The sequence below is a fragment of the Trachypithecus francoisi genome, unplaced genomic scaffold (genome assembly GCF_009764315.1).
Source record: "Trachypithecus francoisi isolate TF-2019V2 unplaced genomic scaffold, Tfra_2.0 Lachesis_group7, whole genome shotgun sequence".
Lineage (NCBI taxonomy): Eukaryota > Metazoa > Chordata > Mammalia > Primates > Cercopithecidae > Trachypithecus > Trachypithecus francoisi.
Window position 1 is genome coordinate 98510649 of NW_022681472.1, and position 8555 is coordinate 98519203.

Here is an 8555-nt window from a genome sequence, read left to right on the forward strand (position 1 = left end):
TTGTGGTGAGCCGAGATTGTGCCACTGCACTCCAGCCTGGGCAACAAGAGTGAAACGCCGTCTCTAAATAAATAAATAAATAAATAACAGCAATACTCTTCAAACGGATCGAAAAACTCAATGCAATCCCCATCAAAATTCCAGCTGGTGTTTTTGCAGAAATTGACAGCCTGATCCCAAAATTCACAGGGAAACACAAAGAACAAAGTTAGAGGAATCATACTTCCTGATTTCAAAACTTCAGGGCTACAGAGATGAAGACAGTCAGGCACTGACTTCTGAGGGGCACTGTCAGAAGGACGCGCACAGAGACCGGTGGGTCCACTCAGAGTCTGGAAATAAACCCACACACCTGTGGTCAACTGATTTCAACAAGGATGTCAGACCACTCAACAGGGAAAGAACAGTCTTTTCAACAAGGGGTGCTGACTATCCACATGCATAGAATGAAGTTAGACCTCTTCCTCACATCGAATGCAAACATTAACTCAAAGTGGATCAAAGACCTAAATGTAAGAGTCAAAGCTATAAAACTCTTAGAAAAACACACAGGTACAAATCTTTATGACCCTGAATTCGATCATGGTTTTTGGGTTAGTTGGTTCGTTTAGGCTGGGTCTCACTCTGTCACACAGGCTGCAATAAAGTGGCACAATCACAGTTCACTGCCGTCTTGAACTCCTGGGCTCCAGCAATCCTTCCACCTCAGCTTACCACAGCTGGGACTACATATGATCACCACAGTGCCCAGCTGATTTTTAAATTTTTCGTCAAGTCGCAGTTTCACGTCAATGCCCAGCCTGCTCTCAATCTCCCAGCCTCAAGTGATCCTCCTGCCTCAGCCTCCCAAAGTGCTGGGATCATAGGCAGATAATGGTTTTTAAAAACACCCACACACAAAGCACAAACAACCCAAGATAAAACACATACATTGAACTCAGGTAAAAGAGATCAACCGAAAACTTTTGTGCTTCTAAAGACACCATCAAGAAAGCAAAAAGACAATCCACAGATAAGGGTCTGGTGTCTGGAATATACAAAAAAAACTCCTACAACTCAACAATAAAAAATAAATAATCCAACCAAAACCAGGTAAAGGGCTAGGTAGGGTGGCCTGCATATGTAATCTCAGTACTTCGAGAAGCCAAAGTGGGAAGATCACTTGAGCCCACAAGTTTGAGATGAGCCTGGGCAAGATGGGGAGACCCCATCTCTACAAAAAAATTTAAAAATTAGCTAGGCGTGGTGACGCACACCTGTATTCCTAGCTACTCAGGAGGCTGAAGTGGGAGGGTGGCTTGAGCCCAGGAAGTCGAGGCTGCAGCAAGCTATGATGGTGTCACTGCACTCCAGCCTGGGCAACAAAGCGAGACCCTGTCTCTTAAAAAAAAAAGAAAAAAAAAAGGTAAAGAGTGTAAATAAACATTTCTCCAAAGATGAGATACAAATGGCCAATAAACACATGAAAAGATGCTTAGTATCACTAATCACTAGGGAAATGCAAATCAAATCCACAGGGAGTTACAGTGAGTTACCACTTTACATCCACCAGAATGGCCATAATGAAAAAGACAGAAAATAAGCGTTGGCAAGAATGTGTAGAAACTGGACTCCTTGTACAACGCTGCTGGGAATGTAAAATGGTAATGCTGCTTTAAGAAAGGTTGTTGGGGCCAGGCACGGTGGCTCATGCCTGTTCCAACACTTTGGGATCACTTGAGGTCAGGAGTTCGAGACCAGCCTGGCCAACATGGTGAAACCCTGTCTCTACTAAAAATACAAAAATTAGCCAGGCATGGTGGCAGGTGCCTGTAATCCCAGTTACTTGGGAGTCTGAGGCAGGAGGATCGTTTGAACCCAGGAGGCAGAGGTTGCAGTGAGCTGAGATCGCACCACTGCACTCCAGCCTGGGCGACAGAGAGAGACTCCATCTCAAAAAAAACAGTCTGTTGGTTCTTCAATAAATTCAACATGAAATGATCACAGGAGCCAGAAATTCCACTTCTACTTATGTACCCGAAAGCACTGCAAAGAGGTATTCAGACAAATACTTATAAAGAAATACTCATAGCAGCATCATTCACAATAGCCCAACAGTAGGAACAACCCAAATGTACATCAACAGACAAACGGATCAACGAACCCCAGATAGACACGCAGCAGGGCGTTTCCAGCTGTGAAGGGGAATGAAGTGTTAACACAGCACAGTGTGGATGGATGTTGAAAACACTTGACATAAAAGAAGCCAGGCACAAAAGGAAAAATACTGTAGGATTCTGTTTACAGGAAATGTCCAGAATAAGCAAATCCATGGAAATAGAAAGTAGATTAGTGGTTGCCAGGGGCTGGGGGAACGGAGAATGGGAACATTAAAATAAAAACTTCAGGCCGGGCGCGGTGGCTCAAGTCTGTAATCCCAGCACTTTGGGAGGCCGAGGCAGGCGGATCACGAGGTCAGGAGATCGAGACCATCCTGGCTAACATGGTGAAACCCCTTCTCTACTAAAAAATACAAAAAACTAGCCGGGCGAGGTGGCAGGCGCCTGTAGTCCCAGCTACTCGGGAGGCTGAGGCAGGAGAATGGCGTCAACCCAGGAGACGGAGGTTGCAGTGAGCTGAGATCCGGCCACTGCACTCCAGCCCGGGCCATACAGCGAGACTCTGTCTCAAAAAAAAAATAATAAAAATAAAAAATTAAAATAAATAAAAACAATAAAAACTTCAGACAAATTACATTTAACAAAGTTTAGCTGAGCAAAGAATCATCTGAGAATTGGGCAGTTCCCAGAACCAGAACGGGTCCAGAGCGAGTCCAGGGCTGCTGTGTGGTCAGACCACACTTATGGACAGAAAAATAAAAAGTGACAAAAAATGAAAAAGACAAAAAAAAGAGAGAGAAGAAAAAAAGGAAAGTGACGCACAGGAAACAGCCATGCAATTTTGTGAAGTTGCGGCAACATTGAACGCTTGGCATATTTCACCATAAAAGTCTCCATTTCTGCCTTCATTTGAACAGACTCAGCAACCTGGGAGACGTGGCCTGTGCACCACCTGCCTAGTCATGATTCCATTCCCAGCTCACGGCCGGGATGGCAGGAGAGCGCCGAAGCGGCACGTGGCAGACGCAACCGGGGACAGCCCAGCTCCTCAGCAGAGGGCAGGTACTGGAAATCAGCAAACACAATCTGACACGACACAGAGCAAACACCACATTAAACAGCTTCTGCGTTCCAAGGCCAGGTGCTTAGTTCATCTATGGAAACCTTATTTAAAACGACACAATTAGCTCAAACTGACTCATCCTACCTTAGATTCTACTCGCTGTGAATGGATGCACACAGCCTGCCATCAAGCCATGCATGTACCACATTTCTCAAAAGCAAAACCTAATCATTTTTCCATCAGGCTTTTTTCTTTGTTCTGCTGGACACAGAAAGCTATTTACATAATTATCGGACACAAGAAAGCAGCAGAGAAGAGAGCAGAGGGAGAGAGAGGTGAGTGAGGACTGCAGGCCTAATGCTTTTCAACCTTCTTTTGGCTCTAATCTTTGAAAAAGATGTGGTCACACTGATTGTTACCACACTAACCATCTGACAAGATCATTTATCTAAAACAAAAACAAACAAACAGGAAGGGCCCCTGGCACATGAGGGAGATGTCAGACCCCCTTGTTACACCTGGGCCCCGACACGAATGTGCAAGAGCCAGATTTCTGTACCTGTCAGAGGCGGCTCGCGTTACCAACCGGCTCCGCAGTCCTGTGGATTCCTAACTCCGCTCAAGCGGAAACAAAGACTGGAAAAAGAACAGGAGGCAGGTCCCAAATCCACTGCAAAGGCCAGGCTCCCAGGACGAAAGCTGATCTCACCCTATGCCCTTGCTCCCCACATCCTCTCACTCCCCCATTTCACCTCACTCTACAAAGAAAAGGGATAAAGAGAACAAATCTCACCCGACAATAAGATTGTCCCGCCCTGGATTTTCTTTTGAAATGGAGAATTTGCCGGGCGCGGTGGCTCACGCCTGTCATCCCAGCACTTTGGGAGGCCGAGACAGGCGGATCACGAGGTCAGGAGATCGAGACCATCCTGGCTAACACGGTGAAACCCCGTCTCTACTAAAAATACAAAAAACTAGCCGGGCGAGGTGGCGGCGCCTGTAGTCCCAGCTACTCGGGAGGCTGAGGCAGGAGAATGGCGTGAACCCGGGAGGCGGAGCTTGCAGTGAGCTGAGATCCGGCCACTGCACTCCAGCCTGGGCGACAGAGCGAGACTCCGTCTCAAAAAAAAAAGAAATGGAGAATTTATTTTCTTCTCTCAAGCACTGCTATAAGTCACAAGAGAACAGGGTTACACTGAGGACATTTCCATATCATAATAAACAGAACTTCTGTGAAAACGCTAGGATGAACCCCACCACGGCATCCTGCACTATGGGAGGCCGAGGCGGGTGGATCACAAGGTCAGGAGTTCAAGACCAGCCTGGCCAACATAGTGAAACCCCATCTCTACTAAAATACTAAAACTAGCCAGTCATGGTGGCGTGCACCTGTAGTCCCAGATACTCGGGAGGCTGAGGCAGGAGAATAGATTGAACCCAGGAGGCAGAAGTTGTGGTGAGCTGAGATTGTGCCACTGAACTCCAGCCTGGGCAACAGAGTGAGACTCCATCTCAAAAAAAAAAAAAAAAAAAAAAAAGGCCGGGCGTGGTGGCTCATGCCTGTAATACCAGCACTTCAGGAGCTGAGGAGGGTGGATCATGAGGTCAGGAGATCGAGACCATCCTGGCTAACATGGTGAAACCCCGTCTCTACTACAAAAATAGAAAAAATTAGCCGGGTGTGGTGGCAGGTGCCTGTAGTCCCAGCTACTCGGGAGACTGAGGCAGGAGAATGGTGTACACCGGGGAGGCGGAGCTTGCAGTGAGCTAAGATCATGCCACTGCACTCCAGCCTGGGCAACAGGCTGAGTGCAGTGGCATACACTTGCAATTTCAGCACTTTAGGAGGATAAGGCAGGAGGATCTCTTGAGTCTAGGAGTTCTAGACTAGTGTGGGCAACATAGGGAGATAGGGAGATCCCATCTCTACAAAAATTTAAAGAGGGCTGCGTGCGGTGGCTCAAGCCTGTAATCCCAGCACTTTGGGAGGCCGAGACGGGTGGATCACGAGGTCAGGAGATCGAGACCATCCTGGCTAATGCGGTGAAACCCCGTCTCTACCAAAAAATACAAAAAAACTAGCTGGGCGAGGTGCTGGGCGCCTGTAGTCCCAGCTACTCGGGAGGCTGAGGCAGGAGAATGGCATAAACCCGGGAGGCGGAGCTTGTAGTGAGCTGAGATCCGGCCACTGCACTCTAGCCTGGGCGACAGAGCGAGACTCCGTCTCAAAAAAAAAAAATTAAAAAAGAGAATTAGCCAGCGTGATGGTGCACACCAGTAGTCTGACTACTCAGGACGCTGAGGTGTGAGGATCACTTGGGCCCAAGAGGTTGAGGCTGCAGTGAGCTATGATCACCACTGCACTCCAGCCTGGGCAATAAAGTGAAACCTTGTCTCAAAAAAAAAAAAGTTCATAAGTAAACACAAAAATTAAGAATACAACATTTGAACATATTGAAGATTGTGAGTTTAAAAATGAAACAGTAAGGCCAGGTGTGGTGATTCATACCTGTAATCCCAGCACTTTGGGAGGCTGAGGCAGGGACTGCTTGGGGCAAGGGGTTCAAGATCAGCCAGAGCAACATAATGAGGCCTTGTTTCTTCAAAACTAAAAATAAAAACATAAAGCCAAGAGCAGTGGTTCATGTCTCTAATCCCAGCACTTTAGCAGGCTGAGGCAGGCAGATCACCTGAGATCAGGAGTTCTAGACCAGCCTGGCCAACGTGGTGAAATCCCATATCTACTAAAAATACAAAATCAGCCAGGTGTGGTGGCGCACGACTGTAGTCCTGGCTACTCAGGAAGCTGAGGCAGGAGAATCGCTAGAAATCGGGAGGCAGAGGATGCAATTAGCCAAGATTGCACCACTGCACTCCATCCTGGGTGACAGGAGCGAAACTCCGTCTCAAAAAAAAAAAAAAAAATTAGCTGGTATGGTAGCACCCACCTGTGGTCTCAGCTACTGGAGAGCTAAGGCAGAGGATCACTTGAGCCCAAGGGTTTGAGGTTATAGTAAACTATGATCACCACAGCAAGACTCTATCTCTAAAAAAACGAATAATATAAATAAACAAAAATGGAACATTAGCAGTAAATAAAAGGTTTGAACCTGGTCTTCACCCCATCTTCCCTGATTTTTCTGCTTTGGCTTCCTCACTTTGAGCTTCTTTGCGTTTTCCAGCTTTATCTGCCCAGTACTCTCTCTCTTCCTTTAATCAAAGAAGTATATGCTCCTGTAACTGCAAAGAAGAAACGGCAACACCAATGCCAAAATGATGTTTTTGACAGGAAGAAACATAAACTTCACAGAAAAACAGTGACATCACACCCCTCCCATTCCTCCCCTGTTCTGTCCTGGGCTGTGGTTCAGACACCACCTACAGCCCAGAGAGCTCCTCCCATGCCATTCTTTACTGGTGTAGTGATGAGGTTCGACCCCAATGTTACAAAGCCGGGTAAGCAGGTGAAGCAGCCCCCGCAACAAAATCCAACATCACAAACATGCAAAGGCCGCTGCTTTCCAAAAGTATTGCTACTTCCTGAGAACAACTTTATTGGCAACTGCTTCAAATTGGGCCCCTGACCGTTTCCCATCGCCTCTCTAACTGCACCTGAGTGTCCTCACCTGCAAGAAAACACACATGTCCCCGGGGCCCTGGGGTGAGCAGCAGGATGGTTCCACAGATGTGAGCCTGGACCCAGGACACTGCTGCACCTGTGGCTGGAGTGACACCGAAAACACAGCAGCAGCCGAGAGGGCAGGAGAGGTGACCGGCCACGAGCCTCTATTGGCTCCAACCACCAATGGATGGTGCTTATTCCTGACCCCATTACTATGCAACCAGGCTCTCTAGAAAGTTTCCATTAGCTAGTCCTGAGCATCTTCCTGGGTGTAATATGCCATCCTGTTCACGTTTTTTAAATCGCTGCTAAGTAAAGGGTTTTTTTTTTTTTTTTTAGAGACAGGGTCTCACTATGTTGCCCAGGCTGGTCTCAAACCCTGAGCTCAAACGATCCTCCTGCCTCAGGCTCCCAAAGTGCTGGGATTACAGGTGTGAGCCACCGCACTGGCCCTTAAGTAGACTATTTTGAATGCTGCATAGAGACTCCCCTGAAAATAGCCAGTTCGTAGGTTTTAGTTGGGAACCTATGGCTTTAAATGCGTCAGACCAAAAGAAAAAGAAAAACAGCCGCAAACCTGAGGTGTTACAAGGTGGCCGCCAGCAAAATGATCCAGGAGAAGGAAGGCAGTTCACCGTGCCAGAAGAGAAGGGCAGGGAAAAGGCCAGCTCCATGAGGAAAGGCCCTGGGGCAAAGCGCATCCAAAGTCGTCACTCTGGGGCAGAAGGCAGAGCGGGATCCCATCAGCGAGGGCTGTTTCCAGACCCTCTTCCTAGGCAGCCAGAGCAGCACCTCTGCTCAGGTGCAGGGCCCAAGCAGAAAGTCAGGAGCCAAGGGAGCGATGGGGGGGGTGGGGCAGCGAGGGAAGAGGACACTGAGGGGGAGGGGCTGTGGAGGGGGAGGGGTAACGAAGGGGGAAGAGGACAAGGGGGCCTGGAGGGGGACACCTAAGGAGGGCCCACGGAGGTGGAGGAAACACTGAGGGGTGAAGCACACGGAGGAGGGGCGCGTGGAGGAGGAGGAGGGCACACGTTGGTGGCGTAGTGCGCGGAAGGGAGGTACACGGAGGAGTCGCGGAGCGGGAGGGATATGGGGGGTCGTCACCAAGAGCGCGACCTGGGTCACCCACAGGTAGAGGGCCACTGAGGGCACCTCCTGACCCCTCCCTCCTGGCGGCCCCGCGCCCTCAGGCCGAGTCCCACCTCCACCGCAGCGCTTCCGGGATCCAAGCGGTGCCACTTCGCCACTGCTCCACCCGACCTGCTTCCCGGGTGTGCGCGGCGATGCCGGCAAAGCCCCGAGCCCGCGCATGCGCAGCCGACGCCACGTGCCGGGCCTTGACGCCGCAGCCGCCGCGGGGAAGGGGGCGGGCTGCGCAGGCGCGGGAGAGGCCCACGCGGTGGCCACGCGAGGCACAGCGGGATCCTATCTGGTGACTGGGCTCAGTTGGGCCCCTGGGCTCGCGCGCTCCGCGGGCCACGGTGCTGACGGTCACTCAGGAAGTGGGTGGGAGGGCGTTCCTGGGCCGCCCGTGCTGTTGGCTTCCACGAGGTGGTGGAGCCTCGCCAGTCCCTGCGGCGCTTTTGCGATTCTGAAGATAAAGAGGATCGTATTTTGAGAAAGGCGCACGGAGCAAGGAGCTCAAGGAGCAAGGCCTGAGGTGCAAGCTGTCACTGGGTCGCATCTGCTTAGCAGCCTGCACATTGCTAGCGAGAGTCTCCAGTCAGCCTGAACATAGTGCTTGGGAGGAGGAGGGCCGCCAGGCCACACC

General features: G+C 49.9%; 1 protein-coding gene across 2 annotated transcripts in view; it reads right to left on the reverse strand.

Moving 5' to 3' along the window:
* Nucleotides 1-8087, reverse strand: part of TOP1MT (DNA topoisomerase I mitochondrial) — a 61253-nt gene extending 53166 nt beyond the window's left edge. The window contains exons 1-2 of one of the 2 annotated variants that reach the window (XM_033202162.1): nucleotides 7987-8087; nucleotides 7362-7499 (exon numbers count right to left, since the gene is read on the reverse strand). The gene's annotated coding sequence lies outside the window, so the exon portion shown is untranslated. The remainder of the gene's footprint in view (nucleotides 1-7361; nucleotides 7500-7986) is intronic. The other variant, XM_033202161.1, reaches the window with a different exon arrangement.
* Nucleotides 8088-8555: the final 468 nt, after the last annotated feature.